We start from the raw sequence: 21,895 nt of genomic DNA, 5'->3' as shown, positions 1-21,895 counted from the left end.
ACAATATGGTACTGGAACAACAATAGGCACATAGATTAATAGAACAGAAGCGGATATCCAGAAATAAACCCACAATTTTATGATCAGTTAATATTTGACAAGGCAGCAGGGCGCCTGGGGGCGGGGGGGTCAGTCAGTTGAGTGGCCAACTTCGGCTCAGGTCATAATCTTACGGTTTGTGGGTTGAAGCCCCATGTCAGACTCTGTGCTGACAGCTCAGAGCCTGAAGCCTGCTTTGGATTCTGTCGCTCCTTCTCTCTCTGCCCCTCCCCTGCTCACACTCTGTCTCTCTCTCTCTCAAAATAAGTGAACATTAAAAAAAAAATTTTTAAACACTTGACAAAGCAGAAAAGAATATCCAATGGGATAAAGACAGTCTCTTCAACAAATGGCACTGGGAAAACCAGATAGCAACATGCAAAAGAGTAAAATTAGACCACTTTCCTACACCATACACAAAAATAAATTCAACATGGATTAAATACCTAAATTTGAGAACTAAAACCATAAAAATCCTAGGAGAAAGCACAGGCAGCAACCTCTGTGACTTGGGCCATAGCAACTTTTTCTAGAGAAGTTCCCTGCAGCAAGGGAAACAAAAACAAACAAAAAACAAAAAAACAAAAACAAACAAAAAAACAAAAACAAAACAAAACAAAACCACTATCATGTCTACATCAAAATAAAAAGCATCTGCATAGCAAAAGAAACAATCGACAAAACTAAAAGGCAACCTATGTAATGGGAGAAGATATTTGCAAATGACATATATGATAAAGAGTTAGTATAAAAATATATAAAGAACTTATAGACTCAATCCCCAAAACAAAATAATCCAATTAAAAACATAAACAGACATTTCTTCAAAGAAGATATACAGATGACCAACATATGAAAAGATGCTCAACATCACTCACCATCAGGGAAATGTGAATCCAAACTACAAGGAGATATCAACTCACACCTGTCAGAATAAATAAAATCACAACATGTGTTGACAAGGATGTAGAGAGAAAGGAACCCTCTTGCCCTGTTGGTGAAAATGCAAACAGGTGCAGCCACTGTGAAAACCAGTATGGAGATTCCTCAAAAACTTATAAATAGAACTATGATCCAGCAATCACACTATTGGGTATTTAACCAAAGAATAGAAGAATACTAATTCAAAGGGATACATGCACCTCTGTGTTTACAGCAGCATTATTTATAATGGGCAAGATATGGGAGCAACCCAAGTGTCCATCAATAGATAAATGGATGAAGAGGAAGTGGCATATACATACAACAGAATATTATTCCGATATAAATAGAATGAAATCCTGGGGTGCCTGAGTGGTTCAGTTGGTTAAGTGTTCAACTTTGTCTCAGGTCACGATCTCATGGTTCCTGAGTTTGAGCCCCACATCAGGCTTGCTGTTGTCAGCACACAGCCTGCTTTGGATCCTCTGTCCCCCACACCTCTCTGCCTTCCCAACCCCTTCAAAAAATTAAAAACATGAAATTCTGCCATTTGCATCAACTTGGATTGAGCTACAGAGTATAACACTAAGTGAAATACGTCAGTTAGAGAGAGACAAATACCATATAATTTCATTTATATGTGGAATTTAAGAAACAAAACAAATGAACAAAGTGAAAGGAAGGGAGAGAGAGAGACAAACCAAGAAAGGGACTCAACTATAAGGAACAGACTGATGGTTACCAGAGGGGAGATGGTTATGGGCATGGGTGAAATAGGTGATGGGGATTAAGGAATGCACTTGTCATTACGAGCACTGGGTGATAAAAATAAAAGCTTAAAATATTATTTAAAAAACCTCATGGATGCCTTACTAGTGGAAGAAGTACCCTAAATTTTGAAGGTAAGAAATAGTAATAAATGCATTTTAATAGTGCATTTGATTTTAGCTTAACAGGGAAACCACAGCTTTAGCCATTGAGTATATTCTCAGAATGCAACGGAGTGGATGGAGAATCCTTTATCAGAACACATCTCCTGAATGACTGCTAAAAGTCTTGGACATATTCTGCTCCAAGTCATGAATCCAAAAGAGTAATCCAGGGAAGCTGAAAGCTGACAGTCTGGATTATTGTGGCAGAGTTTCATGTTGTGTGCAAACATGTATTCCAAGTAGACTACACAGAGCAAAAAAATCGTAGAGCTCCAGGGCCAAAAATGTGGCCTTATAAAAATAATCAAACAATGAATCAGGGTTCAAAAAGTGAGAGTTTCCACATGCCAGAGAGTATGATTCAGAGATAGATGTGTCTCGCGGATGGCTACTGTGGTTGGAATGAGAATACCAAAGAAATGAGGGTGGATGGATGTGTCCCAAAGGCCAACATTGTACTGTCGCTATTGCTCATTACGATTTTTCCCCTTGGCTAGTACTGTCACCTCTGTACTGTATGAACATCATATATGCTTTCTGACATCTTCCACTATTGCTCTAATGTCCACATTCACAGAGGAAATAGCTTCCAGAAACAGACAGGATGATGTAAAAACCATGCTCATTTACTTTCCCGGCTTTTCATAAAAATTCATGGCTGAAAGTAACTCCCACTTGTATTTGCTGCAAGGAAAAAAATATGAATATTTTCTCGGCTTCATGTCATGATTTTCATATGAAAATATATATAGAATGGAACCACATATAAGATGAAAGGCTTAGAAATATTTGTGGATTGGGTAAATGTGTATGATACCCAGACAAGTGTTCTCAGCTAAAGAAATCTACAACAGTGTTACTCAAACTATGACAAAATGACATGTTTTTGTTTTTCAGTTTTCCAAATTCACTACATGCCTATATATACTTTTAAAGAATATAATTCTGAATTTGTAGAAAAAATAAAAAAACAATGACATATGAACCAAAACACCATTTTAAAATGGATTGTTAGATCCAGTAGATAGTAAAATTCTGTCAAATTATCATGAATGTTTAGTACACTGATTTAAAACTCATCTTAATGGGTATATTCATGTAATTTTAACAAAATGCAAGCTAGTCTATATGACACTTAAAACAAATGAAATGGATAAGAAGGAAAGGTGCTCTTATTCTGAAGAAATGTTAAATAAGATAGAAGTGAAAAGAAGAATGGACACATCTTTTAAATAAGTAAATTACTCTGTGCTTAACTGAACCCAGAGAAAGGTCTGACTGATTGTTGTCCTCAGTACAACATTTTTTAATAAGGTGACTGATAGTTCCTTCTGCATTTCTATTCTCAGATTGCTAACATTGGGGTTCTGAAGGTCCAGTACATATTTTAAATACTATTACCAAATGGAGATTAATAGAGCAGAAAATATATATGTATAGAGTCTTTCCTGCTTTTTTGTTATCATATTTGGTGTTGTATTTTTAAACTATCAAATTTAAGTACTAATCCACATCAGCTATAGTAAATTAATATTTAGTTTTCACTTTAAAAGACCCAATGAATTATGTAAACATCAACATTCAAGGGACACATTTATAGAAAATAGGAAAGCCTGATAAATAGAATATGTAAAATTAACTGTCAAGAAATAAGAATAAATACAAAATTATATATTTACCATAACAAAAATCTGAGAGCTAAATATCCACATTATTAGAAGCTATGTGATATTTAAAAAGGTAATGCTAAAATACAATGTCACCTAAAGATTAGAGAAAAAGAATGGCATATAATTTTTGTAATGTTTATTTATTTTTGAGAGAGAGAGAGAGAGTGCATACAAGTGGGGGAGGGGCAGAGAGAGAGGGTGACAGAGCATCTGAAGTGGGCTCTGTGCTGACAGCAGTGAGCTCTATGCGGGGCTGGAACTCAGGAACTGTGAAATCATGACCTGAGCTGAAGTCAGATGTTCAACTGAGCCACCCAGGCACCCCTGGTATATCAGTTTAAATATATATATATATACATATATATATATATATATATATATATATATATATATGTATATATATATATACATACATATATATGTATATATATATACATATATATATATATACTAAAATCAACATATATATATATATATATATATACTAAAATCAACAAAAGTGAGGGAGTATAGCAATACTGGCAATATCAATTAACACCAAATAAGGAAAAAAATCAGTACAAACGAGTAATATGTCCTCCTGTAAATGTTAAATCCACCAAAAGTTTTGTCATTAATAATTCTTCTTTAATATATAAAATGTTGACATATATAAATAAATGTCCACAAAATAAGAGATGAAACTGTCACAATGTAAATGACACCCTTTTTATTAGTTTCCTACTGCTGTTGAAAAAATTACAACCAAATCAGTGGCTTAAAAATAATACAAACTTATTATCTTGTAGTTCAGGAAGTCAGATGTTCAAGATGGATTTCACTGGGCTACCCTCAAGGTATCAGCAAGTTTGTGTTCCTTTCTGGAGGTTCAACGGGACAATTGTTCCTGACTTTATTGAGCTTCTAGAGGCTGCCCACCCCTCTTGGTGCTTGATCTCTTCCTCCATCTTCAGAGCCAACAATGATCATTAAGGCTTCCCCACATTGCCATCTCATTAGCTCTCTCTTTCCTGCCTCAATTTTTCACTTGTAATGATGCTTGTGACTATACTGGCTAACCTGGACAATCAAAGATAATCTCCCCACCTCAAAGTCAGCTGATTAGAAATCTTAATTCCAGGGGCAGATAAGTGCCTGACTTTGGCTCAGGTCATGATCTCGTCCTTAGGAAGTTTGAGCCCTACGTTGGGCTCTGCTCTAACAGTGTGGAGCCTTTCTGGGATTCTCTTTCTCCCTCTCTCTGCTTCTCCTCCACTTGCTCTCTCTCTTTCTCTCTCAGAATACATAAACTTAAAAAAAATACTTATGTAAGAAAAGAAATCTTAATTCCATTATCAAATTCAATTTCCCCTTGTCATGTAACTTATAGTTTCAGGAGATTAGAATGTGGACATATGGGCAGTGGCATTTTCTGCCTAACACATCATATAATAACTATTTCTGATAAACTAGAACATTTAACAAAAAATAGTGATGATAAAGAGATTGAATAATACAAATAACATACTTACAATAGGATATAAGGAATAACAAAAGACCATTTTATTTACAAGTGTTAAGAGTTTTTCTGTTTAATCTGCTAGGCACATGATACCTAAGGAAAAATGTAATGTCACAAAGTTCATATTATTTGATGAAGAAGTAATAATATTCACACAATATTCAAAACAATGACTGAAATGTGATGTGTGTGTGTGTTGTGCATGTAGTAGTTACAATCACTGGAATTTAATTTTTAAGCAGTCTGTTCTCCATTGTTCTAAGCACAAAGGTAAATGAACAGTAAAATAACAATTTATTATGAATAAATAAATGTTAGAAAATTAAACTGCAAGGCTCTCATCAAAGTGGTGATGATAAAATTTATAGCTTTGTACATATAACAACCTAAAAGAAGTGCTTAAATGACAGATCTCAACATCTCCTTTTTCAAAATGCACAAATAACAATGGGTAAAACCAAAAGGTATAACAAAAGCAATCAAACAGTGAAAATACAAAATGGCATGTTAGAATTTTTTAGAAGTATAACACCAAAGGTACATTAAAAAATCCTCATGGAGAACATCTAAACTTGGTGTGGAATACTTAATCGACATGCAGAAGACTTATAGAGATGATTGGATAAAAGAAACAGAAAAATACATTTTTAAGTGTTATACTTTACATGCAAATAAGTGGACAAGGAGGAGAAAGAGATAGCCTGAGGAAATGATGTCAAAATTTTTAAAGAGCAATTACTTTTTCCAATGTTTTGTCAGAAACAAGAAAACAACACAGTGCTGGAGAATTCCAGCCAAAGGAATAATGGAGCTTAAAGGCAGACAGATCATAAGCAATCAGAGCTATAAGTATTTTCAGATAAATAAGAAAACAAAACAAAAAAAGGACCCTAGAGAAAAATAAAAAAGATGAGAAAATTTCTTGGGGGTGGTGGTGAGGATTGGGCTCTATCCTTGATACTTAGAATAATGTCTGATACTTAATATATCCTCAATAAATACTTGTCAAAGAGATAAGGGAATAACACACACAAAAATACCCTCCTTTCCTCCTGAATTCTAATAAAGGTATAGTTAAATAAAGCTCAGGGTTACCTGACTCAAGGGATATGTGTGGTTGAAGATGGGGGAACCATCTATGCAGTGGGTCAAATTTTAATAGATGCTGAAACATTATTTAAAATACAAAATAGAAAACTGCACAGTGATATTTAATGTACACCACATAAATTTTACATAGCTTGTAAAGTGTAAATAAAATAAAATGCACACACATGCCAACCACAAGCAAAGTGACTAGGGGCACTGATAAATATGCCAATATGCTAATACAGTAAAGTGGCATATATAGAGCTTCAAAGTCATCACTTCTGTCCTCAAAATAATAATGAAGATATTGAAGAAACAGAAAACAAACAAATTTTCTTAGGCCCAGCAGATGATTAAGATCACAGAGCAAACTGCCCCCTGAAAACCAGAAAGACTGGTGAATAAGAAGAATTGTAACTTACCAGGAGCGAAAGATGCCAGCGGAGCCAGTCACTGGTAGGGATACTTAAAGGACACTGATATCTGGAGACTTGAGTGGACTAGTCGGAAAGATAAAACTCCTGGAGGCTCATCCTGAGGGGGACTTCCACACTTCTGTGAATAATACTTCTAGGAACTCTACGAGGTACTCAGTGAGATGACTGAAGAAAGACCCCATCCTCTCATACTTCTGGCAGGAAATGGGAAAATTAACCACTTTGAGATACTCTGAAAGCACTCTGTCTTCTGTTACAAAGGTCTGATTACAAGGAAATCTATTTTACTAGAGCATGGCCAACCTATGGGAGGGAAATACCTAACTACAGCCCTGTGGTCTTTGATGTGAGAGGAGGGAAACACCCAGTTTCAGCTCTATCAAGCCTTCCTGTCTCATCTGTGAAGGTCACAGCCCAGGAACAAAAACTGACTAAAAGAATGAGACCTAATTTTGGGATTATGGAACGCTTTCTCTCCCCTTACAGCTTCTCAACACATCCACAGGGCTCCTGTGTAATAACAAGGGGTTATAGCTGAAAGAACTTCTATGCCAAGGCTCTATTTAAGAAGGGATTGCTTAAGAAATCCAAAACAAAAAAGATAAAGGAAGGAAGGGAGGAAGGGAGGAAGGAAGGAAGGGAGGAAGGAAGGAAGAAAAAAAAAGGACAGTAGAGGAAATTTTAGCCTCTGACACTGTAGCTATAACAAATGGTAAATAGAACCTAACTCCTAGTCAGATAAACGTAAAATCTCACACTAAAAGCCTATTCCCATCAGTTCTTTTTACCCTATATAGGTCGTGTCTGGCTCTGGAGAAAAAAATACAATGCAGGGGAGAAGCTGAAAAACACTATTGAAGAGACCAAGTAAGAACTAGGCGTGAATAAGGAAGACTCTGGAACAATGAGACTGGGACTTTAAAATAAGGATGAATTTGCTTTAAAAAATAAAATAAAATGAGGATGATTTATAAGCTATTGGATCTAACTGAAAAAGTAAAAAACATGCAAGAACAGATGCTTAACATAATTGGATGAAAACTGTAAGAGTCAAAAGTAAATATTAGAAATCAAAAACACTGTAAAAGAAGTGAAAAATTTATTTAATAGGCTCATCAGTAGACTGACACAGTCAAGAATCAATGGACTGAATATAAGTTGAAAGAAATCTCTCAAACTGAAAAGCAAAGAGAAAAAACTAATGGAAAAAGTGGAACAGAATACCCTATAACTGTGAGGGCAATTACAACAGGAGTAACATGCACATAATAAATAGACCAGAGGGGGGAAAAAAGAGAAAAAAAAAAGATAAAATATTTGGAGAAATAATTGCTGGAAGTTTTCCAAAATTCATGATTGACACTAAACCACAGGTTCACAAAGCTCGAAGAACAACTATTAGGATAAATATTAAATAATTTATACCTAAGCCTAATAACTTATAGCTAATACCTATATGTATTAACTTATAACAAATAACTTGTATATATTCAAACTGCAGAAAAATTAAAAAAAAGAAAAAAATCTTAAAAGAAGCCATTAGGGAGGGGATAGTCATTTATACAGGATCAAGAATAAGAATTATATCAGATTTTTATTCAGAAATCTTACAAGCAAGAAGAGAGGAAAGTGAAATATTTAGTGTTGACAGGAAAAAAAACAAAACAAAACAAAACCAAAAACAACCTAGAATTCTGTTCTAAGTGAAATTAGTAAAGTAAAGGAGAAATATTTTCTCAGAGAAACAAAAAAATAAAGGCATTTGTTGCCAGAAGACCTGCTTTACAAGAAATGTTAGATGTCTTCAGAGGGGAGAAAAATGATACAAAGCATAAACTTAGATCTTAATGAGGAAAGGAACAGTGTTAAAGCATAAATAAATAAAAGTGATAAAATATGTAATTGCTCGTTCTTTAATTGTTCTTACTCTTATTTGATGTAACAAATAAGTTTGTTCAAAATAATAATAGTAAAGAGGTATTGTGTGATTATAGTATATGTGTAAGTGAAATTAATTGAAACAATGTAATAAGAAACAGAAGAATTGGAGTTCTCTAAGACACTGGTATTACCCAGTAAATTATTTGAAAGTGAACACAGATTAGTAATAAATGAATAGAGCAAACTCCAAGACAATCATTTAAAAAATTAGCAAAGTAATTTAGTAGCATCTCAAAAGAAACTTTAAAAATATTTTGAAACAAATGGAAATAGAATTTACAAAATTTGGGGGTTACAGTGAGGGCAGTGTTTAGAAGCAAAGTTATAGCATTGACTATATCAATTAGAAAAGAAGAAAAATCTAAAATCAATAATCTAAGATCCTGAGAAAACTAGAAAAAATAATTATTTAAACCCAAAGTAAGCTAAAAAAAAAAAAATCCTAAAGAATAATCCAATGAAATTGTAGATCAAAAGAGAGAGTGAGAGAGAGAGAGAGAGACAAAACCAAAGCTAATTAATTCTTTAAAAAGATCAATACAATTGATAAACCCCTGGGCACGCTAAGGAAGATAAAGAGAGAAGCTAAAAATTGCTTCTAATATCAGAAATGAATTCTGGAACATCACTATTGATCCCATGGACATGAAAAAAAATAATAAAAGAATATTATGAAAGGGGCGTCTGGGTGGCTCAGTTGGTTAAGCATCCAACTTCAGCTCAGGTCATGATCTCTTGGTTTGTGGGTTCGAGCCCTGTGTCAGGCCCTGTGCTGAGAGCTCAGAGCCTGAAGCCTTCTTTGGATTCTGGGTCTCCCTTTCTCTCCACCCCTCCCCTGCTCACACTCTGTTTGTCTGTCTCTCTCAAAAATAAATAAACATTAAAACATTTTTTAAAAAAATAAATGCAGTAAATATGTATAACATCTATATGAGATAAACTACAGAACTCTGATGAGATAGATCAAGGAAGATCTAAATAAATATAGAGATATTCCATGTTCATGATCAGGAAGACTCAATGTTGTCAGTGGTCAGTTTTTCCCAACTTGATTCATACATTCAATATAATCCCAATAAAAATGTCAGCAAGTTGCTTTGTGGATATTAATAAAGTAATTCTAAAATTTATTTGGAAAGCCAAAAAATCTAGAATAACAAACACAATCTTGAAGAAGTCAGAAGACTGTCACTACCTTACTTCAAGACTGACTACATATCTGTGTTAATCAAGACAGTGTTTTATTGGTAAGGAAACACACAAAAAGATCAATGAACAAGAAAAGCAAGCTTAGAAAGAGACCTACACAAACACGGTCAAGTAAGATTTGACAAAGAACAAAGGTAGCTGAATGGAGAGAAAGGATATCTTTTCAACAAATGCTGTTGGAACCATAGAAATCTATGTGCAAAAAAAAAAATTAATATAACCATGTAATTGTAATACATTATTAGATACTTATTAAATATGAAACATGTAATTAGAAATATCTTTCAAAAAATTAACTAAAAATGTACCCTAAAACTAAGTGTAAAACATAAATCTATAAAATTTCTCTAAGCTAACACAGAAGAATATCCAGGTGACTTGGGGTTTAGTAGTGACTTTTTGGATATTATACTGAAATACAATCTATAAAAGGCAAAATTGACAAGATAGAACTCACTGAAATTAAAACTTTTGCTATGTGAAAAACTGTCTTAAGAGAAGGACAAGAAAAAACACAGACTGGGAGAAATCTTTGCAGAACACATACTTGATGAAGGACTTGTGTCCAAAATAAACAAAGAATTCTTAAAACTCAACAATAACAAACAAAAATAAACAAACCTAATCAATAAAAAATCTGAACAGAAATCTCACCAAATAAGATATACAGGTGGTAAATATCAAAACAAAACAAACAGAAAGTGTTCAACAACACAGTCAAGAATGGCAAATTAAAAAATGAGATAGCACTGTACACCCATTAAAGTGGTTAAAATCCCAAACACAGACGGCAACAAATACTTCTGAGGCTGTAGAACAAGAGGAACTCTCTCATTCACTGCTGGCGGAGCGCAAAATGATACAGCCATTTTGGCACACGGTTTGACAGTTTCTCACACAGCTAAAACTATACTCTGTCATATGATAGGATTCAGCCATCACACTCCTACATAATTGTCCAAATGAGGTGAAAATTTCTGTCCACCTAAAAATTTACACATGAACATTTACAATTGTACGCATAATTGCCAAAATGCGGAAGCAACCAGGATGCCCTTCGATACATTGAGTGGTTAAATCGTGATACATCCACACAATGGAAAGTTACCAAATCATACCAAGAAGTGACCTCTCCAGCCAGGAAAAGCCATGCAAAACCTTAAATGAATGAATTCTAATGCGAGGAAGTCAGTCTGCAAAGTCTACATCTTATATGATTCTAACTACAGACCTTCTGAAAAAGGCAAAACTATACAGAGTAAAAATATCAGGGGGGACCAAAGTTTCAGGCGGAGGAAGGGAGGGAAGAATGGATAGATGGATCACAGGAGATTTTTAAGACAGTAAAAATATTTTGTACAATACTGTTAAGGTGGGTACATGACATTATGTATTTGTTGAGTCCAATAATCAACACCACACTAATAAGGCAGGGTGCCATAATAGGAGAAACCGTGGGAGTGGAGGATGGTCGGGGAATAGGAAGTATCTGAGAACTCTGCATCTGCTGCTCAGTTTTTTCTCTAAACCTAAAACTGCTCTAAAATATATATAGTCTGGGGAGTCTGTCATGAGACAGAGCCCTGAGTTGGGGTCTGTGCTGACAGTGTGGAGCCTGCTTGGGATTCTCTCTCTCTCTCTGCCCCTCCCCAATTCATGCATGCGTGTGTATATGTATATATATTTATAGTCTATTATTTAAAAAAAAAAAAAAAACAAATCAATCACAACCCAAAACAATCACTAGTTGAATTTCTGGTTCCAAATATTACAAATCTGTATGCTATTCAGCTGTAAAAGCTGATTTAAATTTATTATATAAATGCTAAAGTTGCTTAATATTCCTTTTCTCCAACAAAATGCCTGATTCAGAAAATCACATAATAAATGCACTTATAAATGGCTAATTTAGATATAAGAGGAAAAAACCAAATCTTATTAATAGAAAACCATTTTTCCTGCCCTCATTAAAGTAATTATTTGAGGATTATTGGTGTAACTGTTTGCCATCCTTTAGTCTTTCCATATGCCTAGAAGTCCATATGTCTAGGTGTAATTCACCCTGTAGTTGGATGTGCAGATTCTTTTAAAATTCAGAGAGACACAAAATACACCTGATTTTTCATCTTCCATGACAGAGAATAGATTGAACAGTGTGATGAGCAGTCTTCGTTCCATATGTTCAGTTTAAATCTTGCCAATTTCAATGCTGTAAAAGGTGAGAATAAAATGAACAACCTATTTTTCATTCTGTATGATTCTCCAGTAAAGGGAAATTACTTTCACATTTGGTGGTCAATAAAAAGGTGTAATAAAAAGTTTAATTTAAAGTGAGTCTTAAATAAGATGATTTGTAAAATAGGCAAAAAGGAGCCCAGAAGTTGCAGCAGATGCAGTTTGGTGAACGCAAACTAAAAGGCAATAGTTGGAAAATGATGCTGTGGAAGTTTCCAGAGATTGATCACGGCAGCATGGTGAATCATTCAGACTGGGGAAAAGCTATGTATCAAGGAACTGTTTAGAGTTTATTTTAAAAATGAGAAATGTGAAGTGGGTAATGATGCTATCTTCCACATGATGAAGTAAAAATGAAGCCTATTTATGACAAGAAGAGTGGGGTGGCAATTAAAATAATTAAGAGACTGTCGTTTGAGGGGCTAGTAGTTTTGATCTTGCAGATAAGGGTGTGGGTGGGTGTGTGTGTGTGTGTGTGTGTGTGTGTGTGTGTGTGTAAACAAATTCCACTTGAAAAGATTACAGGAGGGCAAACAAAAAATGTACAGCAGTTGATGGATTCTAGCAAATAAAAGAAATGTCACATTGCTGATAAAATTTGGGAGATTTACAAAGAGATGTTATATTTGAATGAATGAGATAATCAGGGATTATACTGTATTAAACAATGGCTTAAATGCAGACAGACTGGGGATACAAATATGGATATTTCTCTTGCTGGGTCATATAAAACAAATTGATGTCCTTCTATTAGCTTGATATAGCATACCTGATGCCCTGAACCAACAAGACTGAATTGCTCTGAAACATTTAGTTAGGCTATGGGCTTAATAATAAATGTACGGCTTATTTTTTTAACTTACTTTTAGTTTATTTTTATTTTAAAGCACACCTGCTTACTTAGTATGTTTTACTCTATCCTTTGTATATATGGGTTTTCATTAATGGGTATGTTATATAGATAATATAATATACTGGAAACATTACAATCAGAATTATAATTGAAAATTCATGTGTATCTCTGTTTCACCTATAATTGATTCCTTCAGGTTATTATTAGCCTAAAAAACTTTCTCTTAAAATACTCTATTTTTTCTTTTAAGTTTGTTTAAACTCTTGAAATCCTCTTCAATGTCTGTGATAGTATTCTTCCAAACATGGCATATAATATTATATCTAATTAGTTAGCCAAACCTTTTAAGTTTATTACCTCTATAAAATTGTGTATCTTAATATTTTGCAAAATAATTTCTTTAATTAAACAGAAAGAGATTGTTCAGCTGTGATATGTTTTCTTTAATTCTTTAGGTACTTTAAATATTAATGTTTTAAAGTGAGGAATTTTAAAATCTAGTTCACATCAATTAACATATCAATTACTACAGGAATCTAGGAATCCCAGGGCTTTGTTTTGTTTGTATGCTTTGGCTTCCAACTGGCAGTTGCAATTTGTACATCATAAAATCTATGATGAATATTCAACACCAGTTCAAGTTAGGTAAATTCAAACTGCACTTGCATAGTTGTAATTACTGTGTTAGTAATTTGCTAATTTTTTTCTCAGGAGATGCTGTCTGCACTATCCAGAAAACTAAATAAATATATATGTAGTGTGTGTGTGTGCGTGTATGTGTGGTATATAATTAGCATATATACTATATATAACATATATATAAAGACTGCACTTGTGTGGAAGGCAAGTTAACACCTCTATCCTAAGAAAAATAATATTTTTACCACTCCAAGTTTAATTTCACGTTTAGTGATGTTTATACAAAACAGTATCAATTTACATAAGAAATTCTACTCAAAAGTTTTCTATATTTCATGCCTTCTCACATAACTCAAATGGCTCAGTTGGTTAAGTGTCAGACATCAGCTCAGGTCATGATCTTGTGGTCATGGGTTCCAGCCTCACGTCCAGCTCTGTGCTGATAGCTCAGAGCCTAGACCCTGCTTCTGATTCTGCGTCTCCCTCTCTGCTCTCTGTTTCATCTTTCTCAAAAATAACTAAACATTAAAAAAAAGAAAAAAGAAAATAAAAGAAAGAAAACAGAGTTTCAGGGAAATGTGGGGAAAGATAGTATAACTGAATTATAATCAATTACATATTACATACCACTGTGTATACCAGCTTACATAAATGTGCACTTTCATTCTTTTAAGTTACTCTCATATGAATTGATAAAACTTGTGTGTTGTGTTCTGAAATTTACTAAAATACAATAACTTTAACAATTAAACCATTTTCAAACCACATTTTACACAGTTGAAGTATCTGTTTCTGAAAAATGTGTGTGTATGAAGTTTCTGTCCATTTGTCAATTTATCATCTATAAGTAGCTGAAGATATTTTAAATAACTTTGGAAGGTATATTTCCATAATTTAAAATATATCTAATATGGGATACATATATAAAATCACACTATGGGTCATAATTTAAACAAACAAAACAAAACCAGTTATCTTATGGACTGCCTGAACAGAGGTGCTGTAAGAGGCTTGTCAAGAAATATCCTAGGGCTACACCATCCAATATGGCAGACATCAGTCACATGTGGCTACTGAGCACTTGAAATGTTGCGAATCAAACTGAGGAACTTAAATTTTAATTTTCTTTATTTTTTAGATATTTATTTTTTAGAGACAGGGAGAGAAGGAGAAAGAAGGGAAGGGGCAGAGACAGAGGGAGACAGAGGAACCAAAGCAGGCAGAGCCCAATGCAGAGCTCAAACTCATCAAAGTATGAGATCATGACCTATGCCAAAGTTGGATGCTTCACCAACTGAGCCACCCAGGTGTCCATTCATTTTAATTAATAATAAGTAACTTAAGTTTAAAAACTGAAATAGTATCAAATAGAGATCAAGTATTTCTCATGAAAATTTAGTATTCTATTTGAGATGTCCTTTGCAACTATGGAATACACACTGGCGTTCAAAGTCTTGGTATGATCAAAAAGAATGTGGGACATTTTATTAATAACTATTATGTTGACTACATGTTTAGATGATGTTTCTAAAGGGTTAAGTGCAACATAATACTTAGACAAATTTTATTATTTTTAACTTTTAAAAAAATCGCCCTCTAACTCCTCTATCCTCTATCTCTGACTCGCCTCTCTCCACGTTGGCCTTTCTTGTCCTTCACTACAAGTGGAGGTGGCACCAGTTCACTTGCATTGTCCTCACTGTCACACTTTTCTTCACCTTTTCATGATTCAACAATAAAAGGAAACCATTGGCGACTTAGATGGCAGATGCTCTTCTGAAGCAAATAAAGAGTGCTAAGTACTTAGTATGTTGCTGTTGATCTTGAGAACGCTCTTTTCTCCACATTTATTTAAAGACCCTGAAAGGCAGTTTGCCTTTTCTTGGCAGGGACAGATTCAAAGCTGTAGTGCCTTATGTCAGGGCTGCATCAACCCTTCAGCTCACTACCTCAAATTATTCAGGCTTGTCCACTATTTTGACAAAGTCATTCTGATTGGACTGTTGAGTTGAGTCAGCATACAGAATAGATCCTTAGAAGCTAAGTGTATGCCAGAGGCTCAGAAATCTATCACATGATTATTAGGGGGCATTCAAAGACTCTATGGGTCCAGTGGTATAAGGCAGGTTAATATATTGTCTTCAAGATGAACACCTTATTTACATATTCCCAGAAAAGACACATGCCTAGTAGGTCTCTGAATTTCAACAGCAAACCTATACTTTATTTGGACTTACTACCTTGACTCATTTGCCAATCAAATTATAAGTTTGGAATGGGTCAATGTTTCCACGCTAGCTACTCTGCCCTTGCTGTTTGGCCCAAAAGATCTGAGAGTGCTTCAAGTATCTATGGGAAATACATTTTGTATTTTGAAGCAAACCCATGTTCTCTTCTGCATATATACACCTACCTTGTGAGCAACAGCGAAAGCTTGGTGCTGGGCCCTTGCAGAGACCAAATCCTTGTCCACAGTTCCAAGGCACCATGACACTCAGAGAAGCCCATCACGAATTGGATGTTATCAGACACAGCAAGCCATGGATTTGGGGGTGTGCAGCCATATCCCACCGTCAAATGAAAGTGCTTTGTATGAGATGGACCGGAGCAGAGGCAACAGCAGCAGACGGGACATTCACGGAGAATCTTCACTGAGTGTTTGTCTTCCACTCATTTTGCAGCAGCATCCCGAAATGGTTGGTGTGAAATTTTTCAGAGATTTTGGAGAACTGCAGCAGTTTCTCGGTGTGATTTTGAGAAACCGCCCCTTCTGCACAGTGAGGTATCGAGTATCTGCGGCCTCGTCTCTTCAGCTGCCACTTCCCCTGACTCCGGCAACCCTCTTCCTTTTTTTGTGCTGAGTATGCCAAGATTCTGACAACAGTAAACTGTTGTTTTTCTTCCCAGAATCCTGAACTGGTTCTAGTTTTGTGACTGAACCAGACTACTGAAAACAGACTGCTGTGTCCCCTGACAGAGTTCTAGGAGATGATGCACAGCAAGTGTCTTTCTAGCACACAACACGCAGCAAGGCTGCATAAATCTTCATTGGGTCTCGTCACTACATAGTTACATCGCACTTATTGTACTGTAGTCGACAGAAAATTGTCTCTTCGATCTTGATCGATGGATAGCAAAGCATAGCTTGAAACTTGCTAGAGTCAGATTTTTGTATTTTATTTCATTGATAGATAACAATAACACTTTGGACATATTTTTTATCTCTCATGTATACTATATATGTAGATATTTTAATTATTTTGAGTTTATTTATTTTGAGAAACAGAGAGGGCAAATAGGGGAGGGACAGAGAGAGACAACGAGAGAGAGAATGCCAAGCAGGCTCCAAGTTGTCAGCATGGAGCCTGATGCACAGTTCAAACCCACAAACTATGAGATCATGACCAGAGCTGAAACCAAGAGTTGGATACTTAACCCACACCCAGGTGTCTCTCGAATATAATATATATTACTTAAAATTTGAAAATTTCAGGATAATCTCACATCTTTTATGACCTTATCAACCCTTTGTGCCTAATATTAACTGTTGTTTCTTTCAAGATTAGAGACATTCCAATTTTCCACAGCAAGATTATTTTATCATGTTACCTTTTTCTGATAGGTACTTTAAGGCTTTACTAAAATTTGGGATATTTCAATACAGTTCTGGAAAACACATAATGCTGGTGATATGCTACCTAAATACCCCATCTCTGTGTCAAGAAGCAGAACATAGGTGTGTTTTACCCATTTAATTTATAAAAAAAAAAAGAGGCATTACTGTCCCATAAAATGCTTTAACATGATTATCATAGTTTATGCATCTGAAGATATTACCAGATATATTTCATGATTTGAAAGATACGGATCGATGCTAATGTTATTATAAGCATTAACTCTACATGTTACTAGGAGTTTGTCATGTCCTAATTGTGGCAACTCTCCCAAGGAATCAATATCTGTCTGTATCTGGGATAAAGATATGTGTCTGTGAACTAAACACACTGAGACTTTCCTTTATCAATTCAGAGTATCAGAGTTTAATGAATGACTAATATGAGATCAGTTGCACAGCAAATGAGCACAATGCTAAAGTGCAAATTCAGGTCTGTGCGTGTTTGTGTACAAGTGTGTCATGAACACGTTTGTGTATGAGGGGGGGTGAAGGACAAGTACTCTTAAAGTAAGGACTGTGTAGTGGGTGGAAAGCAAGTCAAGGCAAGTCTCTTCTCATAATTAGGTCAAGGAAGTGTTTATGGGTACACTGATTACATGATTTTATAATATAATGCAAAAAAAGGAGCAACCTTTTATGAGTAGTTGTTTAGTCAATGTTCCCCCTTTCCTTTTATGCTGCTTTTCTGGGTGACACTCCATTTTCCAAAAACTTCCTTTTGGGTGCTGACATTTCTAATTTACTAAATTCTTCTTGTCAATGTATAATCTCTTCCCTTTAATGTTTTGTAACAATGGTGCTTCCATATTCTAATTATTTACATTAGGCCCGGGCCTTTTTAACACTGGGATTAGGGGTTATGAACACAAAGAAAATCTGATTAAGGTTTTAAACACTCCATTCAGAATATTGCATATATTTCCTTCAAAGCAAGTTTTTGCATAAGATTTCAGACCTTTTTCAAACTTTACAAATATTTTCCATGAAGTATGAATGGCTTTAGGTACACTATATAATGGCCCTCTACAATACACTTATTTATATGAAGAAACTAAGTTTCAGCCTTGATATCTATGTTGATAGATAACTGAATATGATGAATGCTCAGAATTCTACTTCCTTCCAATTTTACATAAAACATTTCCATGCCTGTTTTAAATATTCAGCATTTCATATCTGGAAATTCAGTAAATAAATTATCTCTAATTACTGGTAAAGTAATCTTCTAGCCTTTTCTTCTGAGTTGGGCATAATATACCATATCTTTAAATCCTTATTGCCATTAGTCAACTCAAACTGAATGGTTATTGGTACAACTTTTAAAACATACCTCTAGGGGCGCCTGGGTGGCTCAGTTGGTTTAGGGTCCTACTCTTGATTTTGGAACAGGTCATGATCTCATGGTTCGTGGGCTTGAGCCCTGTGTCATGCTCTGCACTGATGATGTAGAGCCTGCTTTGGATTCTCTGTCTCCCTCTCTCTATGCCCCTCTCTGCCTCCCTCAAAATAAAGAGAAAAATTAAAATATATCTCTAAGATGAATCAGACTCCCCTTTGAAATTATCTTAAGGCTAATTATAGTAGCCTAATTTCTAAGTTGAGCAAGGTTTTAGAAAAAGATCAACATGTGTGTGTATCTGTGTGTACATGTAGAAATTTGCCATAATTGCAGATGTAAGAAATATTAGCATTGAGCAGAAGTCTCTAAACAAATACTAAAACTACTTCAAATGCTTCTTGCAAGTCACTCTAGAAGGCTCTACAGGGATTCAAGAAAATTTATGCATTTTGTAGGGGAGGGAATGAATTTTATAATCACATTCACAGTGAGGGGGCTGCTAGTATCTTTATTTATAAGAGTGAATAACTGTTGCTCCTGTCTGTTTGTAGCTGTCACAGAGAAGGGATCTTGCTGATCCATGCCTCTCCCTCCCCACTCCATCATGAGAATATGGCTGAAAATGTGGTTTCTCCACTGTCGTCATAGCCTTTTTCACAGTGTCAGCAACAGCAATGGGGGAAAAATCGCCTTTTCTGAAATTGTTCCAACTTGGCCAGGTACAAAAGTTATTTTATTGAGTCATCCTTACAAAACAGGGAGGATGAAAAGATGCACTCAAATCTAGAAATCTTTTAGCAAATGTGGGTTAAAAACACTAATTCCACTTACTCAAAGTGAGCTCTGTAGGAGAATGGGTAAACCGTGGTTGAAGCATTTCATAGCAACTGATACTCGAATCATATAAACATTATGACTGATAAACTATGTCCTTCTATATTCTAATAAAGGAATAAACTTACTTTCTCTAGCTATCTCATAAAATTAAAACTTATATAGAAAAATTACCTTACTTGAAAACTTAGATCAATTTTTCTTACAATATAAAGTTTGATCAATTCTTCTTAGAATATAAATTCATTGTGTTAATGTAACCTAGGAATAATACAAATTTCTCTGAGGGATTTACAATGTACAGAATAAATTACATAATGCATTCCTCCACTGACTTGTTACATTTTCATTCTTTCTTCCATTCATAATTATTTTCATTTTTCATTGCTCCCACATACCTCACCAGTGTTCTTTTATACCACATTTTCTACATCCTTTGAATGTGACAAATATTAAATAATACTCTTTGCAGGTCCTGAGCTAGGAAGATTGACATTCAGAGATACATCGCCTCTTCCTTCCCACTTTCACATCTACTTCCCCTCTTTACCCTCTCTTCTCCTTCAGTCCCTTGTTGTTGCTATTACATAGTTCATAAATGTGATGCTACTAAGAGTCAAAAATTAAACAAGTTTATATTGGATATGATTTTATTCAGCATACCAGAGGGATAGCATGTATTCAACATGAGGTAAAATACATGCTATTACCCGCTTGGCAATTAGCTTAATATTGTGATTCCCTAAGTGGACTGTAAATTATTTAGTACTAGAAAAAAGTGGCATTATACTTCATTATGTAGCTTCACAGGTACATGTTGCAATAGCACAGAGATTAATAAATTATGAACCTTTGTGAGAACTTTTGTGTGACTAAATGATCCATTATTTGCATGTGCTAGCAAATCAACCAACTCTCTTTCATATCCATCACTTTGATGTTTTTTAAAATAGTATAGACTAAAATACCTGTTATGAGACAAACTATATATATATATCTCTATATTATTATCAGATGTAAATGCTAATTTCAATCAATGAATATTCATTGGGTAACAGACACTGTGTTCAGCACTGAAAATATGTATAGTAAGCTTGGATCCTGATCTCATGGACCTGGAAATAATTCATTCTTTATATACTCATATAATTTACTATAGATTATGATAATTCCTATCATAGGAAATGATAAGGCATGTATGGGAGAAAACAATGGAGGATATTTTATTGTATAAGTCAGAAATATCTTTTCTGAAGAAGTGAGATCTCTTTTGAGATCTGAAGAGGGGACAGTGCAATGGACTGAATGTTTGTGTCCCTCCCAAATTTGCATGTTGAAACCTAATCCCCAAGTGACAGTATTAGGAGGTGGAAACTTGGAGAGGTAATTAGATCATGAGGGTGGACCCGTGAATGGGATTAGTGCCTTATAATAAGGACCTTAGGGAACTCTCTTACTCTTCTTCTATCATGCAAGACCAATCCACAGGAAGGATAGCAATTCTAAATGTACATGCTCCAAGAAACAGAACTGTGATAAATGTGAAAGAAATCCATGGAACAAAAGAGACATAGAGAATTACACAATTATCAGGGCAGACTTCAACTCCTCTTCATCAAAAATTGATAGAACTACCATGAAAATAAGAAATTAGACAGAAAACATCAATAGTATCAATCAACATTATCCAAATGACATTTATAGAATATTCCCCTCAACAAGAGCAGAATACACATTTTCCCCCAATTTTTAAGGAACTCCCACCAAGACAGATGAAAACCTGGGATATAAATAAAATATCCACTAATTTACAAGAATTAAAATCATGCAGAATGTGTAATCCAACCATAATGGAGTCAAATTGGAAATAAATAGGAAGATAATGGGAAAATCTCCAAATACTTGGAAACAAAACATTTCTAACTTAGGATAAAAAGGGAAAGTTTCAGGAGAAATTAAAAAAAAATGAACTTAATGAAAATGGCATACAACACTTCAAAATTTGTGGGACACAGCTAGCACAGTCTTGAGAGACAAATTTATAACACTAAAGACATGCATAAGGAAAAGTCTGAAATTAATCTAAACTTCCTCCTCAAAAACCTAGAAAAATAAGAACAAAATAAAAAGGCATTATGGATAGTAAGACTTTTGTCATATATCTTAGTTTCAAATATATTCTCCCAGTTTTTTACTGTCTGTTCACTTGGTGTCTTTTTTTTTTCTTTTTAGGGTTTTTAATTTTTATAAAATCCCATTGTGCAGTGAATGCAAAATCCTGGCAGTAATCCCATTAAAAAAAAAAAAAGTCCTGAAATTCCATCCGTGGTGAAATTTATAGAAGCAGTGAATGCTCCAAGAGGAATATCAATTCCTTTTAGTGCCAGTCACTACACACCGAAGACATGAGGGGGAAAAAGGAAAATGAAGAAAGTCAAGGATTCTTCTGATTAAGATTGAATCGAAAAGGTCAGTTTTTGAGTGAGCTTCTCATGGCCTACCAACTGATATCTCATAGCTGTCATCTGTGGCACATTACGATATAGAAAGCTAAGAGTGTTTGGGATTTGTCAAGCAAAA

Source organism: Acinonyx jubatus, chromosome A1 (genome assembly GCF_027475565.1).
Source record: "Acinonyx jubatus isolate Ajub_Pintada_27869175 chromosome A1, VMU_Ajub_asm_v1.0, whole genome shotgun sequence".
Lineage (NCBI taxonomy): Eukaryota > Metazoa > Chordata > Mammalia > Carnivora > Felidae > Acinonyx > Acinonyx jubatus.
The sequence above is the reverse complement of the archived record's forward strand: the minus strand, read 5'-3'. Positions refer to the sequence as shown.